Source organism: Schistocerca americana, chromosome 9 (genome assembly GCF_021461395.2).
Source record: "Schistocerca americana isolate TAMUIC-IGC-003095 chromosome 9, iqSchAmer2.1, whole genome shotgun sequence".
In the NCBI taxonomy this organism is placed as follows: domain Eukaryota; kingdom Metazoa; phylum Arthropoda; class Insecta; order Orthoptera; family Acrididae; genus Schistocerca; species Schistocerca americana.
This window is the reverse complement of record NC_060127.1, coordinates 67,009,543-67,026,588: the sequence shown is the minus strand read 5'-3', so window position 1 is coordinate 67,026,588 and position 17,046 is coordinate 67,009,543. Positions and strand designations below refer to the sequence as shown.

General features: G+C 41.2%; 1 pseudogene; it reads right to left on the bottom strand.

Moving 5' to 3' along the window:
• Nucleotides 1-243: 243 nt before the first annotated feature.
• Nucleotides 244-361, bottom strand: LOC124551657 (annotated as a pseudogene).
• Nucleotides 362-17,046: the final 16,685 nt, after the last annotated feature.

Below are 17,046 nucleotides of genomic sequence, written 5' to 3'. Positions count from 1 at the left end.
TAGTGCAGGATTAACTACACGAACTGACCTCTCGACTCCGAACGAACAGGCCATGAAGGCCCAAAGGCACCGACCGGCCGCCGTGTCATCCTCAGCCCACTGGCGTCACTGGGTGCGGATATGGAGGGGCAAGTGATCAGCACACCGCTCTCCCGGCCGTATGTCGGTTTACGAGACCGGAGCCGCTACTTCTCAGTCAAGTAGCTCCTCAGTTTGCCTCACAAGGGCTGAGTGCACCCCGCTTGCCAACAGCGCTCGGTAGACCGGATGGTCACTCATCCAAGTGCTAGCCCAGCCCGACGGCGCTTAACTTCGGTGATCTGACGGGAACCGGTGTTACCACTGCGGCAAGGCCGTTGGCGACCTCTCGACTACTAAAAAAATGGTTCACATGGCTCTGAGCACTACGGGACTTAACTTCTGAGGTCATCAGTCCCCTAGAACTTGGAACTACCTAAACCTAACTAACCTAAGAACATCACACAGATCCATGCCCGAGGCAGGATTCGTACCTGCGACCGTAGCAGCTGCGTGGTTCCGGACTGACGTGCCTAGAACCGCTCGGCTACCGCGGACGGCCTCTCGGCCACTTTCCGGAAATGTTCGATGATATTCATGTCTTGCGATATGGTTGGTCATATCGTTCGTTCGAATTGTCCACAATGTTCTTCAAACCAATCGCGAACAATTGTGGTCCAGTCTGTATATGTGCATATCGCTGTTCCATGACTTGTCGCCTCGTGTGATGCTTTTCCTTTCTGGAAAACATTACACACAAGCTGTGCCTTGAATGTTACTAATACCTTATCTTTTCGAACTAGATTCATATGGAGGCCCACAGACTCAGTTTTTCATAAAGTCAAACATCCTTGGCCTGGTGTCAGCTGATACTGTGTGTTTAAATCGACAACTGAGGTCGCTACCGAAAAGTGAATGAACAGTATAGCGCTTGCTTCTTATATTTCCAAGTAACTTCTTCAGAGAGCGTACTACACTAGGTTTTAGATTAGATTAGATTAGATTAATGCTAATTCCATGGATCATGAATACGATATTTCGTAATGATGTGGAACGAGTCAAATTTTCCAATACATGACATAATGAAGTTAATTTAACATCGTAATTAAGTTAATATAACAACTTTTTTATTTTTTTGTTTTTTTAAATTTTTTTAGAGTTTTTTGTTTGTTTTTTTTTCTTAATTTATAGCTATAAATTCCTCTATGGAGTAGAAGGAGTTGTCATTCAGAAATTCTTTTAATTTCTTCTTAAATACTTGTTGGTTATCTGTCAGATTTTTGATGCTATTTGGTAAGTGACTAAAGACTTTAGTGGCAGTATAATTATCCCCTTTCTGTGCCAAAGTTAGATTTAATCTTGAATAGTGAAGATCATCCTTTCTCCTAGTATCGTAGTTATGCACAGTGCTATTACTTCTGAATTGAGTTTGGTTGTTAATAACAAATTTCATAAGAGATTATATATACTGAGAAGCTACAGTGAATATCCCTAGATCCTTAAATAAATGTCTGCAGGATGATCTTGGGTGGACTCCAGCTATTATTCTGATTACACGCTTTTGTGCAATAAATACTTTATTCCTCAGTTATGAATTACCCCAAAATATGATGCCATATGCAAGCAATGAGTGAAAATAGGCGTAGTAAGCTAATTTACTAAGATTTTTATCACCAAAATTTGCAATGACCCTTATTGCATAAGTAGCTGAACTCAAACGCTTCAGCAGATCATCGATGTGTTTCTACCAATTTAATCTCTCATCAATGGACACACCTAAAAATTGTGAATATTCTACTTTAGCTATATGCTTCTGATTAAGGTCTATATTTATTAATGGCGTCGTACCATTTACTGTACAGTGAGAGTCCGTTTACAAGGAACCACTTAGTAATTTTCTGAAAGACATTATTGACAATTTCATCAGTTAATTCTTGTCAGGTGTGATTACTATACTTGTATCATCAGCAAAGAGAACTAGCTTTGCCTCTTCATGAATATAGAATGGCAAGTCATTAACATATATTAAGAACAACAAAGGGCCCAAGACTGACCCTTGTGGAACCCCATTCTTGATAGTTCCCCAGTTTGAGGAATGTGCTGATCTTTGGATATTGTGAGAACTGCTTACTTGAACTTTCTGCACTCTTCCAGTTAGGTAAGAATTAAACTATTTGTGCACTGTCCCATTCATGCCACAATACTTCAGCTTGTCTAGCAGAATTTCATGATTTACACAATCAAAAGCCTTTGAGAGATCACAAAAAATCCTAATGGGTGGTATTCGGTTATTCAGATCATTCAAAATTTGATTGGTGAATGCATATATGGCATTTTCTGTTGAAAAACCTTTCTGGAAACCAAACTGACATTTTGTTAGTACTTCATTTTTACAGATATGTGAAGCTACTCTTGAATACATTACTTTCTCAAGAATTTTGGATAAATGGAATCAGATAGTGCTGTGTTGCTGAGCAGACTGGCCGAGTATTTGGGAGGACGGATGCTCAGATCTTCATCTGGTCATCTTGATTTAGGTATTCAGTGATTTCCTTCAACTACTTCAAAAACAAATCCCAAAATGGGCCCCACTGTAAAGTTAAAGCCATGCGCCTTTGTAAACATTCCCAGACCAATCGCATAAGCTGTAAATGCTTGTAGATAGACATTACGTATTTTTTGTTTTTAAACGATAATAGCACCTTGTAAAGAGCCCTCTCTTCCGTCCAACAAACAGACAAGTAAAAACGAGTGACTGGAAATTTTATCGCATACTGTGGAAAGAAAGAGCAGCACAATTCAGAGTATGTAATGACAGAACTCGTAACTCGTTTTAACTGAAGAATTCTTAAAGTTAACGATGTAAATAATACGTCACTGAACATCTAGGGCGTCTAGAAAACATGCAAGTTTAAAACTAAAGATCTCAATTGTTCTCCTGCAGATGAAGATTTCGTAATGTCATAATTATTATTCGGTTAGTGGATTTTCAGAAAAAGATTCATGCGCATAGCTACAAAATCCACCTCTCGAGAAGTTACGGAATACTAGTCAACACAGCTTTCTACTATAAGACTACGAGCTCTGTTCCACGTCTTTTCATCCCGAGCTCCGGGCCAGAACATGTCGTCAGGAGCTCTGTATATCTACACCACAACTGCTCTCTGCAGACTGAGGTTTCAGCAATGTTGGCGCCAAAACAAAGAAGACCATTAGGATAGAAAGCTTCACTGATCTACATAATACAGGGTAATTCAGGACGACTGTCACATAATTTTTGAGATGATTCTACACGTGAAAATAAGACGAAGAAGTCCTATGAATATGTGTCCAATTTTCGATCGTTACGGAACTGGATCGAGAGGAAGACTACACACATCCGTGAATGATTAAGAAGACAAGTGGGGATATTACTTACCGAAATGTTGTGTAGGCGCGGAGGTGTACAGAATAATGGTTCGACTGATACGGCTGAACCATCCTACAAGAGGTATTGAAAAAGTCCCCCTCCCCCATCTCAATGCACTTGTCAACTCATGGAAGAGTGTGTTGTGTTGCGCGTCGAACATCATCTCGGCGGGCTTTAATGCGGGGAACAGCGTCAGTGATGCGAGCGACGAGTTCTTCACGTGTTTCCGCCTTCATATCTTACACGTCGCCCTATAACCAGCCCCATAAAAAGAAGTCTAATGGGGTTAGGTCGGTTAATCTGGTAGGCCAGTTAATTTGTCCACCATGTCCAATCCACCGCTGAGGAAATCTTTCAAATGGTTCAAATGGCTCTAAGCACTATGGGACTTAACATCTGATGTCATCAGTCCCCTAGACTTAGAACTACTTAAATCTAACTAACCGATGGACATCACACACATCCATGCCCGAGGCAGGATTAGAACCTGCGACCGTAGCAGTCGCGCGGTTCCGGACTGAAGCGCCTAGAGCCGCTCGGCCACAGCGGCCGGCAAAATCTTTCCATTCCTGTAAATTAATATAACATATAATCAAATTACTAACGACTCGAGTACGTATATGTATCCAAGTTTCTAGATGCCCATGCCACTCTGTCACCATGGCACCTTGACAACAACAGCTACTCTGGGGGACGATGTGTTACCATATTCGATCTCACTAATGGCGCTGGAGAATACTAAGTAACTTTTATACAGCGTTTGCAATAAAGTCACTTCAATTTCAGCACCTAGTCTGTCATTAAAATTTTCGCGTGATATTGTGCCAATTATGAAGCACGTGCCGTTTTAATGTAGCGGTGTTTTTATGAGTTGTTTGCACAACCGCCTTCGAAGAAATCGACCTGGATCGATATCTTGATCGCAGACGGCATCCCCAAGGGTACTTCTTTTGTTTCTTAGATGCCACTTCCGCCGTTATGTTACCATAAAAACGGCGTCTCTTTCAGTACACACTTCCGTGATTTCATGGCGGCCATCTTCGCTTTTATGTTGCCTTTAGATTAGATTAGATTAGATTAATTATTCATTCCATAGACCCATAAAAGAGGGAATCCTCCTGGGTGTGGAACATGTCAGATAAACACATTACAAAAATGTAATTAGAAAAACATGAGTTTCATTAATTTTAATGATCCTCAGTCAATAAACAGTAAAATTATGTACATGAATCAAATTTAAACTTCTAATGTTTACAGGTTTAATACTTACATCTGCTTTCATTAAATCCATCATTCAGACATTTGCTAGTTTCTTGGCTATTACAACCAAGTATTGTCAAAAATTAAAGTGTAATAAATGTTCATTAAAATTGTCTACTGCACTTGTTGAGAAACTCATGGATGGAATAGAAGGAGTTGGCCACCAAAAATTCTTTTAAATTATGTTTAAATTGTGTCTTGTCTGAAACTAAACTCTTAATGGTTGATGGTAACTTATTGAAAATATGCATTGCTGAATACTGGACTCCTTTCTGGGCAAGAGTAAGTTATTTTAAATCTTTATGTATATTGTTCTTATTCCTAGTATTGATACTGTGTACTAAGCAGTTAGTTGGAAAAAGAGATGTATTATTTACAACAAACTTCATTAAGGAATAAATATACTGAGAAGCTGTGGTTAATATGCCCAATTCTTTGAATAGGTTTCGACATGATGTTCTTGGATTTACACTACTCATTACTCTTGTTATACGCTTCTGTAATCCAAAATATTTTTCTGGTTTATGGAGTTACCCCAAAATATGATACCATATGACATAATGGAGTGAAAATGAGCAAGATATGTCAGTTTTTTATATTTATATCTCCCATGTCTGACATCATTCGCATTGAAACACACACTTGTTTAGGCGATTTAACAGTTCGTTAGTATGTTGCTCCCAACTGAATTTATTAACAAGTTGTAATCCCAAGAATTTTACACTCTCAACTTCTCCTATTTCCATGTCATCATATTTTATACACACACCAGAAGAAAATCTCTTGGAAGTTCTGAACTGCATACAGTGGGTCTTTTCAAAGTTTAATGTCAGTGAATTGGCTATGAACCACTTATTAACGTCAGTAAAAATTTGATTAGCTGCCCTTCCTAGATTTATATTTAATTTACTATTTATTGCAATGTTTGTATCATCTGAAAATAAGACAAACTTGGAATCTGGTAATGTAACAGATGACAAGTCATTAATATACACAAAAAACAGTAGTGGGCCTTATATGGAACTTTGGGGAACACCACATGTAATTTCTTCCCAGTCAGATGATGTCTGATTGCCTACTGCTTAAGTGTTACGTAATGACACTCTTTGTTTTCTATTAGTAAGATATGACTGAAACCACTTTGCAGCACTACCAGTGACGCCATAATATTTTAATTTACTTAAAAGAATACCATGATTCACACAGTCAAACGCCTTTGACAGGTCACAGAACTTGCCAGTTGCCTCTAATTTGTTGTCCAATGAATTAAGGACATTTTCGCTGTAAGTGTAGACAGCGGCGTCGTTTTGGATTCAGACTAGTGGGCACTGCCTAGTAAATATTCAACGACGTGTATATATCTTAATGGTTGTATCTTTTAATGTAATTTTACCTACTGTTATGTCTTTACGGCTAAAGACCTTGCCGCAGTGGTAACACCGGTTCCCGTCAGATCCCCGAAATTAAGTGGTGTCGTGCTGGGTTAGCACTTGGCCGGGTGACCATCCGGTCTGCCGAGCGCTGTTGGCAAGTGGGGTGCACTCAGCCCTTGTGAGGCAAACTGAGGAGCTACTTGATTGAGAAGTAGCGGCTCCGCTCTCGTAAGCTGACATACGGCCGGGAGAGCGGTGTGCTGACCACATGCCCCTCCATATCCGCATCCAGTGATGCCTATGCGCTGAGGATGACACGGCGGCCGGTCGGTACCGTTGGACCTTCATGATCTGTCCGGGTGGAGTTATGTTTTTAGTTCTTCTTATGTCTTTATGTAAAATCCATATGTGCATACAATTACCTCTCTCTAGTTTATTCGTTTATCGACAAAACAGAGTAACAACGATGTGTTTGTGATTCATGCCACTGTCAATACATTACATTGCTTCTTCTCTCGTTCTGTAAGTTTATTTACTTTATTTTAACATAAATGACTACCTGTCTGATGGTTTATAATGTTTTAACTTCTTATGTTCTCGTACTTGGTCTACGAGACGTTACTTCTCAAATTTCACACAGCAACGACATTTACATTCGTGTGAAGCGTTTGCCATTGGCTGTTGTTGATGTAATCCATAGTTGGCGCGGGAATTGCGCACTGTGTAAAGTCTTGTACCGCAAGGAAGCAAGGGAGGGGATGTTATTATGGGTGGCCGGTATCCTCTTTCTAGAAGACAAATGTACACGTGGATTAATACGGTTGTTTATTTACATGAACAGGAAGCTGTTACTTAACTTGAATATAGTCCGTGTTTTGTGGAAACTGGAAACTTTTGGTAAGATCTTATGGGACCAAACTGCTGAGGTCGTTGGTCCCTAGGCTTACACTCTACTCAATCTAACTTATGCTAAGAACAAGACAAAAACACTCATGTCCGAGGGAGGACTCGAACCTCCGACGGGGAGAGCTGCGCGGACAATGACAAGGCACCCCACACCGCGACATGTTTTGTGGTACAAGCTCATCAGTAATAGTCCTCTTGTAGACTGATGTAATGTCAATAAAACTAATCCCGCTATAGCCACTAATCTGGTCGCTATGTACTGTGTTAACCCGCGACCAACTAAACCCGCTCTGCGAGTATACTGGTAGACGACAAACTGGATGATTGAGTGAGTAGAGAGTGAGTGAGTGAGTTAGGCCCTCCGGTCACTGACGGCGGCCTAGATACATGCTGTTGAGAGGGTGATAGCGACGTCTTGCTTGTCAGTGTGTCTCTGGCCTCTCTCGCGATAGGTGAGCTTGATCCTGCGCCTACTAATCGATCTTCACGCTTTATCTTTGCCAAGCAGCGCGCTGGCGATAGCTTACGCCAGCAAACACTATTTAAGCTGTGGCTCCACACTCGTCAGTTACGGTGTACGATTGTAGTATCACGTAAAACATCGAAGACCCGCCAGCACCACACGCAGCGGTAAACGCTACAGAATTTCTCCATCTTCTTTTATCTCCCTATGTAATAGAACTGTTTGTGACTTTGCTGTTCCTACCCTTGCAAGGCCCAAAAAATCTGAGGGTGGCTTTAACATAAGCCGAAACCAGTCACAATGAACAAACGTTATTGCGTACTCGTCTGTTGATTTAACCTAAGTATAGCACCAAATCGATGCGCTCCACGGACAATATTGTGGAAATTTATGAGTAATAATACACTTGTCTTCACATTCCTTCATGAATGTGTGCAGTCTTCGACCCGGTACAGCTCTGTAACAATCCAAAATCGGACACATGTTCACAGGAATTTTTCGTTTTATTTTCACATGTTGAATCAGCTCGCAAATTATGTGACATTCTTCCTGAATCACGCTGCATAACGTTTTTAGTTCAGTGGTATCATCGATTCACAATAAGATAATATTCAGTCTGAAACTTCGTGAGAGATTAGAAAAATTTGTGTAGCAGACTGACTCGAAGCAATAGCCTTTGCGTTTCCTGGGTACGTACCCTCTCTCACTGAGCTACTGGGGCACGACATTACTCCTTACGTTTCCTCCGCTTCATTCCTTTCGCCAGTACATCTACTTGTCAAAAGCTCTCGTCGAGTCGTGAGTCATACTGGGATCGCTCAATCGCTAGAGCATTTCCCCGTAAAAGAAAAAGGTCATACCTTTTAATCAAGTTGCGGCAGATAATTGTAAGGTGCCAGAAAGTTACAAATAAGTTCATATTCCGCTGCAGAGTCAAAATTTAATCTATGGATAATTTTCAGTTCATTATTTTTTTATTTTAAATTACATTCTGTTGACGTTTATGGCAGAGTGCTGTTTTGATTGAAATCCTTGCTGAAGCCATTTGTCTGAAATGTAGCCTTGTAAAGAAGATAAACATTTCACATAAGAAGAGAACAGAATTTCTGAAAAAGATGAGTTTGGTAACATCAAAGTAAGTGTTAGAAAGTCTCGTCTGGAGGTAGTATTTTACGGAAGTGGAACGTGGACGATAGACAGTTCAGACGAGAAGAGAATGGAAGCTTTTGAAACGTGGTGCCACCCGCCGATCTCGATGGACCGGTCGATCACCATGGCTTTATGAGCCTATCTTACAAAACCTTTGTCCGAAATCTGTTTAAGTGAGCTGTTTCTAGCGTACTTGTGAAAAATGAGTGCAACTAAACACAGGAAAAAGTACCGCTTCTGCGGTGAGTGGGAAGAAGAAATTTTTTGTTACATTACGTAAAGATACGTGTATATGTTTGATATGCAATGCTGCCTCAGCTTTACCTAAAAAGAAAAATATAGAACGCCATTTTAGAACAGTCACAGCGACTTCCAATTGGACGCAGCTGTCGGTAAGGAGTTAAGGAGGAAGAAACTTTCTAATCTTAAAATTAAATTGAAATCACAGCAGTCGTTTCTTGTAGAACCTGTACAAAAGTCTTACATCAAGCATACCATCATTTCGTCTATCGCAAGTATTGATGAAACATGCAAGACCATTTGACGAAGGCATAATTGTTAAGGAATACCTTCTGGCAGATTTTAAATCCTGGTTTTCCATCTCAAGTTATGATTTTTGTAAGACCGATATTTTTGGATTTCCATGTAAAATAAGACTTGCTTACAATTTTGACATTGGAAGACACTACACGAGGAGCAGATTTTTGCCATGCATTCAGATCATTTCCTTTCTGAAAATCGATTTCCCGTTCCAGAAACTTGCGTCTGTTACTATCGATGGAGCGCCTTGCATGGCAGGGAAACATGAAGGATTTGTTACCGTGCGTGCAAACGACGAATCATCCCCGTGGCGTTCTTTAGGTATTACTGTATCGTGCATCAGTAAGCGCTCTGTGGACATATTTCTGAAAATGTCACATGTTATGAGTACTGTCACAAAAAATGGTGAATTTAGTTCGCTCACAATCACTATAGAGAACAGAATTTAGAGTGCTTTTCGAAGACCTGGATAGCCAACATGGAGACATACTATTGCACACCTAAGTTTGATTGCTTAGAAGGGGCTTGGTTCAAAACATATTTAGACAACTTCTGCCAGCGATGAAATCCTTTGTGTCTGAAAGAGAGGAATATTATTAACAAATATATGAACTGAGCTGGTTGTTGGTTTTTAAGTGGTATGACAGTTAAACGAAATCAGTTAAACAAAGAACCTCAAGAAAACAACCAAACTGTCATAACTCTTAAGTCTTCCATAAAGTTTTTCATACAAAAACTTGACATTTAGATAGCACAGTTACAGAAGTTAAATGTGAAACACTTTCCTCAAATACAGTCAGAATTGTCCGATTAACAAATATCTTTGGGTCAAGAATGTAAAGAAGTATACGGTCAACCTGGCAGCACTGAACATGGAGTCTGAAAACCGATTTTCAGATTTAAAGTCAATGGAACTCGTTCTATCTTTCACAGTTCAACTTTTCCAAAACTGGATGTGGAAGATACTTCAGATAAAATGAGTACTCTTTTCTCTTTTTGTGCGACTGAACTTAATGAGGAAATAATTCGATTTCAAAATGACGTTTCCTTAAATTCAGCCGGCCGGAGTAGCCGAGCGGTTCTAGGCGCTACAGTCTGGAGCCGCGCGACCGCTACGGCCGTAGGTTCGAATCCTGCCCCGGGTATGGATGTGTGTGATGTCCTTAGATTGGTTAGGTTTAAGTAGTTCTAAGTTCTAGGGGACTGATGACCTCAGAAGATAAGTGCCATAGTGCTCAGAGCCACTTGAACCTTAAATTCCTAATGCAATGAAGATAACTTTTGGAAGTAAGTGAGTGTAAAATCCTAGCCGAACATTGTGACAGTGGCACTGTGTGTTTTACTGTTTTTTGGATTAACGTATCTGTGTCAGACAGCGTTTTCAGCCATGAACGTGGATAAAACTACGTGTAGGAATAAACTGACCGATCGTCGTCTTTGACTGTAAAAGATTGGCTCTGACAAATTATTCACCTGATTATAATAAACTTGCCAATGGCATGGAAAGACAAGTAGCCCACTAAAGTCTTTTCAACGTTTATGATACTTTACAATAACAATAAATGATAACAGCCAACCGGTTGCAGAATAAAGATTTATTGGAATCCTTGAGCACGGTTTCGGTAAATCTAAATATACCTTCGTCAGAAGCAAAAAGACACTAAAATCACATCCTGCAGTGGAAATGCATAAAACAACCGTGCCAAAGGCACCATTGATCAGAACTGTAATATCTTGAAAACTGAGTAGCAGGTCTACAACTTTTCACGAGAGAAAATTAACTTATTTGTATTTTGTGTATTTATAACAGTTAATTTTGGCTACTGTATTGTTTTGTGTTTAAGCCTTTGTGACTTTTAAGTCAATATATCTCTAAATGGACTAAATTGCATCCAGTAGATGTCAAGCCTGAATAGGTTGAACACCCTTCCTATAGAGGAATGTTGAAAGGTAGACGGGTGTATAGATTAACTAAAGATTAGGTAGTGAACAGAACTGAGAAGAAAAGAAATTTATGGTAGAGGCTGACAGAAAAATGGAATTAGTTTATAGGAAGCATTTTGAGACATTAACGATCTGTCAGTTTGGTTTTGTATGGAACTGTGGGGGGGGGGGGGGGGGGTTAAAACTGTAGAGGAACACAGACATGAATAGAGTTAGCAGGTTCAAGTGGATGTAAGTCACAGGATTTACCCACTCGGATAGGCGAGCGCGTAATGCACCGCTTCTGGGACGGGGGGAGGGGAGCTTGACCCGTATCGAATGCGCTTCGCAGATTAGTGTCGAGTGGTGCTGAATCGACTAAAATGATGTGATTTTTTTGACTGGTACCCAGTCGTACCAAAGATGCACTTTAGTCTAACACTCAGAAAACGTCCTCACACTTGCATGTATGGTTAACTCTGGACATCGACAGATGGGGGACACAGATTCGGTCGTGGGGTGTGAATAAGGAACTGATGACCTTACTACCGGATTTTTTACTACGGAGATTCGAGTTTAATCTTTAATTACAACCAAACCAATTGGCCTGGCGGGTAATCAGTTATATCAAAATTTTTCTCGTTTTCTTCTCTGTTAGGATATATACGAGGGTTGGAACTTAAATAGTGCCAACTATTTATTCACAACCGATTCAAAAGAGTTACATGTTTGCACCTGTTACTGTCCTTCAAAGTAGTCACCAGCGTTGTGTAGAACCCGTTGCCAGCGATTTGGAAGGCGTAGTATACCGTTATCAGAGCCTGTTCTGTTGATGGAGCGAATGGAGCGGTCTACTGCCTGTCGAATCTCTGGAACAGTTCTGAAGCGAATGCCACGATGTGGTTCCTTCATCTTCGGAATCAAATCAAAGTCACAAGGACTTAAGTCCGGGGAATATGGTGGATGGTACAGTACTTCCCAGTCCCATCGACCGAACAGAGCAGCCACAGCTTGCGCTGTATGCGCCCGCGCATTGTCGTGCAAAATGATGGGTGGGTTGCGCAGAACGTGTCGCCGCTTTTTTCGCAAAGCTCGTCGCAGGTGATGCTCCAAAAACGAACAGGAATACTGTGCACTGAGCCGGCCGGAGAGTGGCCGAGCGGTTCTAGGCGCTACAGTCTAGAACCGCACGACCGCTACGGTCGCAGGCTCGAATCCTGCCTCGGACATGGATGTGTGTGATGTCCTTAGGTTAGTTAGGTTTAAGAAGTTCTATGTTCTAGGGGACTGATGACCTCAGCACTTAAGTCCCATAGTGCTCAGAGTCATTTGAACCATTTGAACTGTGCACTGACGGTCTGCCGTAGAGGAATGTAATGCGGTAGAATAACACCATCACAGTCGTACACGAGAATCACCATAACTTTCACCATACTGGAGCTCTGGCGCACTTTCGACTTTCGCGGCGACCCATAATGACGCCATTCGTCGGATTGGCGTTTCAGTTTCGGCTCGTACGATGTGGCCCATATCTCATCCAGTGTTACGATATGGCGCAAGATAGCCTCTCCCTCCCGCTCATAGTGTTCTAAGTGCGTCTGAGCAGCGTCGTGACGCATCCATTTCTGCATTTCCGTCAAGTGATGCGGAACCCATCGTGATGCAATTTTTCGCGTGTCCAGGCGTTCCTTCAGAATGCGAAGCACAGTCGTATGCGCTAGTCCGGTTTCGTGGACGAGCTCACGAATCGTATGGCGTCGATCACTGTGCAATAACGCTGCAACAGCATGCACTTCTTCTTCAGAGACGCTAGGACGACCTGCCCGATGCATGTCTGCCACAGTTTGCCGACCTTCATTGCAGGCTTTTACCCAACGTGCCACTGTTCTGTACGGCAATGCCGATTCCCCGCACGCCTCTTGAAGACCTTGATGACACTGTCGTGCTGTACGACCTCTGGCACATTCAGTTCTGATCCAACTCAGTTGTTCCTGTTTCGAAAACATAGTGACACCGTTACGTTAGACCGCTCGCTCACAAGTGACTGTGTTTCCCTCGATTGTGCGCACGCCGGTGACGTAGGACGGGCGAGTCCATTTGCTCGGAGGTAATGTAGGTATGTCAACAACGTGTGCTGTCAGCGACAACAGTAAATTCCATTGCATAACGTCTCCACAGCAGTGTTGCAACTATTTAAGTTCCAGTCTACGTGTATATATATATATGAGAAAAATATTGCTGTAATTCATTTTGCGACAGGCCTACTGGTTTGGTTGTAACTAAAGATTAAATTCGAATCTCCATATAGGCGTTTGAAAAGTCCGTGCAGTTCGAGAGATGGCACCACCGGCGCGTATCGAGGTCATGTTTAGTTAGTAGCATCTTTGGAAAGAACGCACACCAAGTTTCAGCCATATTGGGCTATTTCTTTGTGTTTGGCATTCGTGTGAATCAAGGAAGTCGAGTGATTGTCAAAAATGGACGAAAAAGAATTTCTTGTGGTAATTAAACATTACTTTATGAAAGGCAAAACACCTCGTTAGACTAAAGAGAAGCTTGATAAACATTACGGTGACTCTGCGCCTTCGCTTAGAAAAGTTTATAAGTGGTTTCAAAACTTTCGGAGAGGCCATATGGGCGCAAGTGATGCTGAACGTTCTGGACGCCCTGTGGATGTTACAAGACATCATTAATAAAATCCATGATATGGTGATGGATGCGGAAGAGTTAAGGTGCGTGAGATTGCTAGTGCTGTGGGCATCTCGAATGAACGGGTACATAATATTTTGCATAAACATCTGGACATGAGAAAGCTATCAGCAACATGAGTTCCGCGATTGTTCACGCTTTACCCAAATGGAATCGGGTGAAGTGTGGCAAGGATGGTTTGCAGCTGTTCAGGAAGAATCCGCAAGACTTTAAGCATCGTTTCGTCACTGTGGATGAAACATGGATACATTACTATACTCCTGAGACCAAACAACAATCTAAACAATGGGTTACCAAGGGAGAATCTGCACCAAAAAAGGCGAAGACCATTCCTTAGGCCGGAAAGATTATGGCGACTGTCTTTTGGGATTCGCAAGCGATAATGCTCATTGACTATCTGGAAAAAGGTAAAACTATTATAGGTGCATATTATTCATCGTTACTGTACCGTTTGAGCCGGTCGAAGTGGCCGTGCGGTTAAAGGCGCTGCAGTCTGGAACCGCAAGACCGCTACGGTCGCAGGTTCGAATCCTGCCTCGGGCATGGAAGTTTGTGATGTCCTTAGGTTAGTTAGGTTTAACTAGTTCTAAGTTCTAGGGGACTAATGACCTCAGCAGTTGAGTCCCATAGTGCTCAGAGCCATTTGAACCATTTGAACTGTACCGTTTGAAAACTGAGCTGCAAGAAAAACGCCGGCGATTGGACCACAAAAAGTCCTTTTCTGTCACGACAATGCAGCAACACTCACCTCAGCAGTCGTGGTCGCAAAATTAATGCAAATAGGATTCCAACTCGTTTCACATCCCTCCTATTCTCCAGACTTGGCTCCCTCGGACTACTATTTGTTCCCCAATTTGAAGAAATGGCTGGCGGAACAGAGAGTTTATTCAAACGAGGAGGTGATTGCAGCAACTAATAGCTATTTTGCAGACTTGAACAATTCATATTATTCGGAAGGGATCAACAAATCAGAACAGCATTGGACGAAGTGTGTAAGTCTGAAAGGAGACTATGTCGAAAAATAAAAAAGGTTTACCCCAAACACGTAAGTAGTTTTTATTTTTGCACGCACTTTTCAACCGCCCCTCGTATTATAATAAGGATAAAGCGGTTTTCAGCGTCTTCGCTACGAACTGCTCACCTCAAACCCCTATAGCTCTATAGCTATATTGTCCCACGTTAACGAAATTTTAATGTGTTATAGGCACATATATTGCTAGTGGAATCCCAACTTAACAGAATTTTTAAATGACTCAGAGTTATGTTCTTGTGATTTTTCTAAAGTAAATTTCTAACAGCACGGAATAAACACACAACCGAAAGCGTGGTTTTTTATAAAGTGATATTTAAGACTGGATCTATCGGTGCTGCACCTGGCAATTAACATCGTGCCCGGCTGTGAAAATGAATGCCTCGTTGCCGCGAAACTCCGGGCTGTTGGAAAACGGTCTGCTTGTGTCTGGCAACGTAGCGCGCAATTCCGCCACCGCGGCCACAGTTATTCCCACCGTCCATCACGCACAGAACCAGTCTTAAATATCAGTCTTTATAAAATCCGCATCATACTGTAGCTTGTTACAACTAAAGAAGAGACCTTGAAAACAAACACACGGTTTCTGGTATGTTTTTACCCTGGGCTGAGAAATAGTTCTTTTAGAATAATCATAAGATCTTTTTCTGGACAACTGAAAAATTTTGCAATATGAGATTTCCTCTAACAATATATGCGCCTATAACCTGTTAAAATTTCATTAATATCGGGGAAATAAAGTTCAAGGTATATAGTTTTGAGCTGAGCAGTTCTTAGCGAAGACATCGAAAGCCGAACAATCACTAATTGAGTCTAAAATAAAAAATATAGATATTGACCTTTAAAATCAAATTGTTCCACATAGCTTAATGCAGAATAAAACTGCGAAAATATTCTTATAACTCATTTTGCGATGGGCCTATTGGTTCGCTTGTAATTAAAGCTTAAACTCGAATCACCATAATAAAAAAAAAGTCCGATAGTAGATACTTAGTCTAAATTTTTAGACAACATAGTTGTATGGAGATAAACAGCGATTAATTTATTTATAATCAATTATTCAAAATGAACAGTTTCCAACCGGTTTCAACCCGCGATCGGGTCATCTTCAGGGCAATTTACACTGTAAAGTTATAATATTAGTAAGTAATCATGTGCGACATTTCCAGGGGCAGATGTGGACTCAGACCACAATCTATTGGTTATGAACTCTAGATTAAAACTGAAGAAACTGCAAAAAGGTGGGGTTTAAGGAGATGGGACCTGGATAAACTGACTAAACCAGAAGTTGTACAGAGTTTCAGGGAGAGCAGAAGAGAACAATTGACAAGAATGGGGGAAAGAAATAAGTAGAAGAAGAATGGGTAGCTTTGAGGGATGAAGTAGTGAAGGCAGCAGAGGATCAAGTGGGTAAAAAGACGAGGGCTAATAGAAATCCTTGGGTGACAGAAGAAATATTGAATTTAATTGACGAAAGGAGAAAATATAAAAATGCAGTAAATGAAGCAGGCAAAAAGGAATACAAATGTCTCAAAAATGAGATCGACAGGAAAATGGCTAAGCAGGGATGGCTCGAGGACAAATGTAAGAATGTAGAGGGTAATTTCACTAGAGGTAAGATAGATACTGCCCACAGGAAAATTAAAGAGATCTTTGGAGAAAAGAGAACCACTTGTATGAATATCAAGAGCTCAGATGGAAACCCAGCAAAGAAGGGAAAGCAGAAAGGTGGAAGGAGTATATAGAGAGTCTATACAAGGGCGATGTACTTGAGGACAATGTTATGGAAGTGGAAGTGGATGTAGATGAAGATGAAATGGGAGATATGATACTGCGTGAAGAGTTTGACAGAGCACTGAAAGACCTGAGTCGAAACAAGGCCGCGGGAGTAGACAACATTCCATTAGAACTACTGACAGCCTTAGGAGAGCCAGTCCTCACAAAACTCTACCATCTGGTGAGCAAGATGTATGAGACAGGCGAAATACCCTCAGACTTCAAGAAGAATATAATAATTCCAATCCCAAAGAAAGCAGGCGTTGACGGATGTGAAAATTACCGAACTATCAGTTTAATAAGTCACGGCTGCAAAATACTAACGCGAATTCTTTACAGACTAATGGAAAAACTGGTAGAAGCCGACCTTGGGGAAGATCAGTTTGGATTCCGTAGAAATATGGAAACACGTGAGGCAATACTGACACTACAACTTATTTTAGAAGCAAGATTAAGGAAAGGCAAACCTACGTTTCTAGCATTTGTAGAC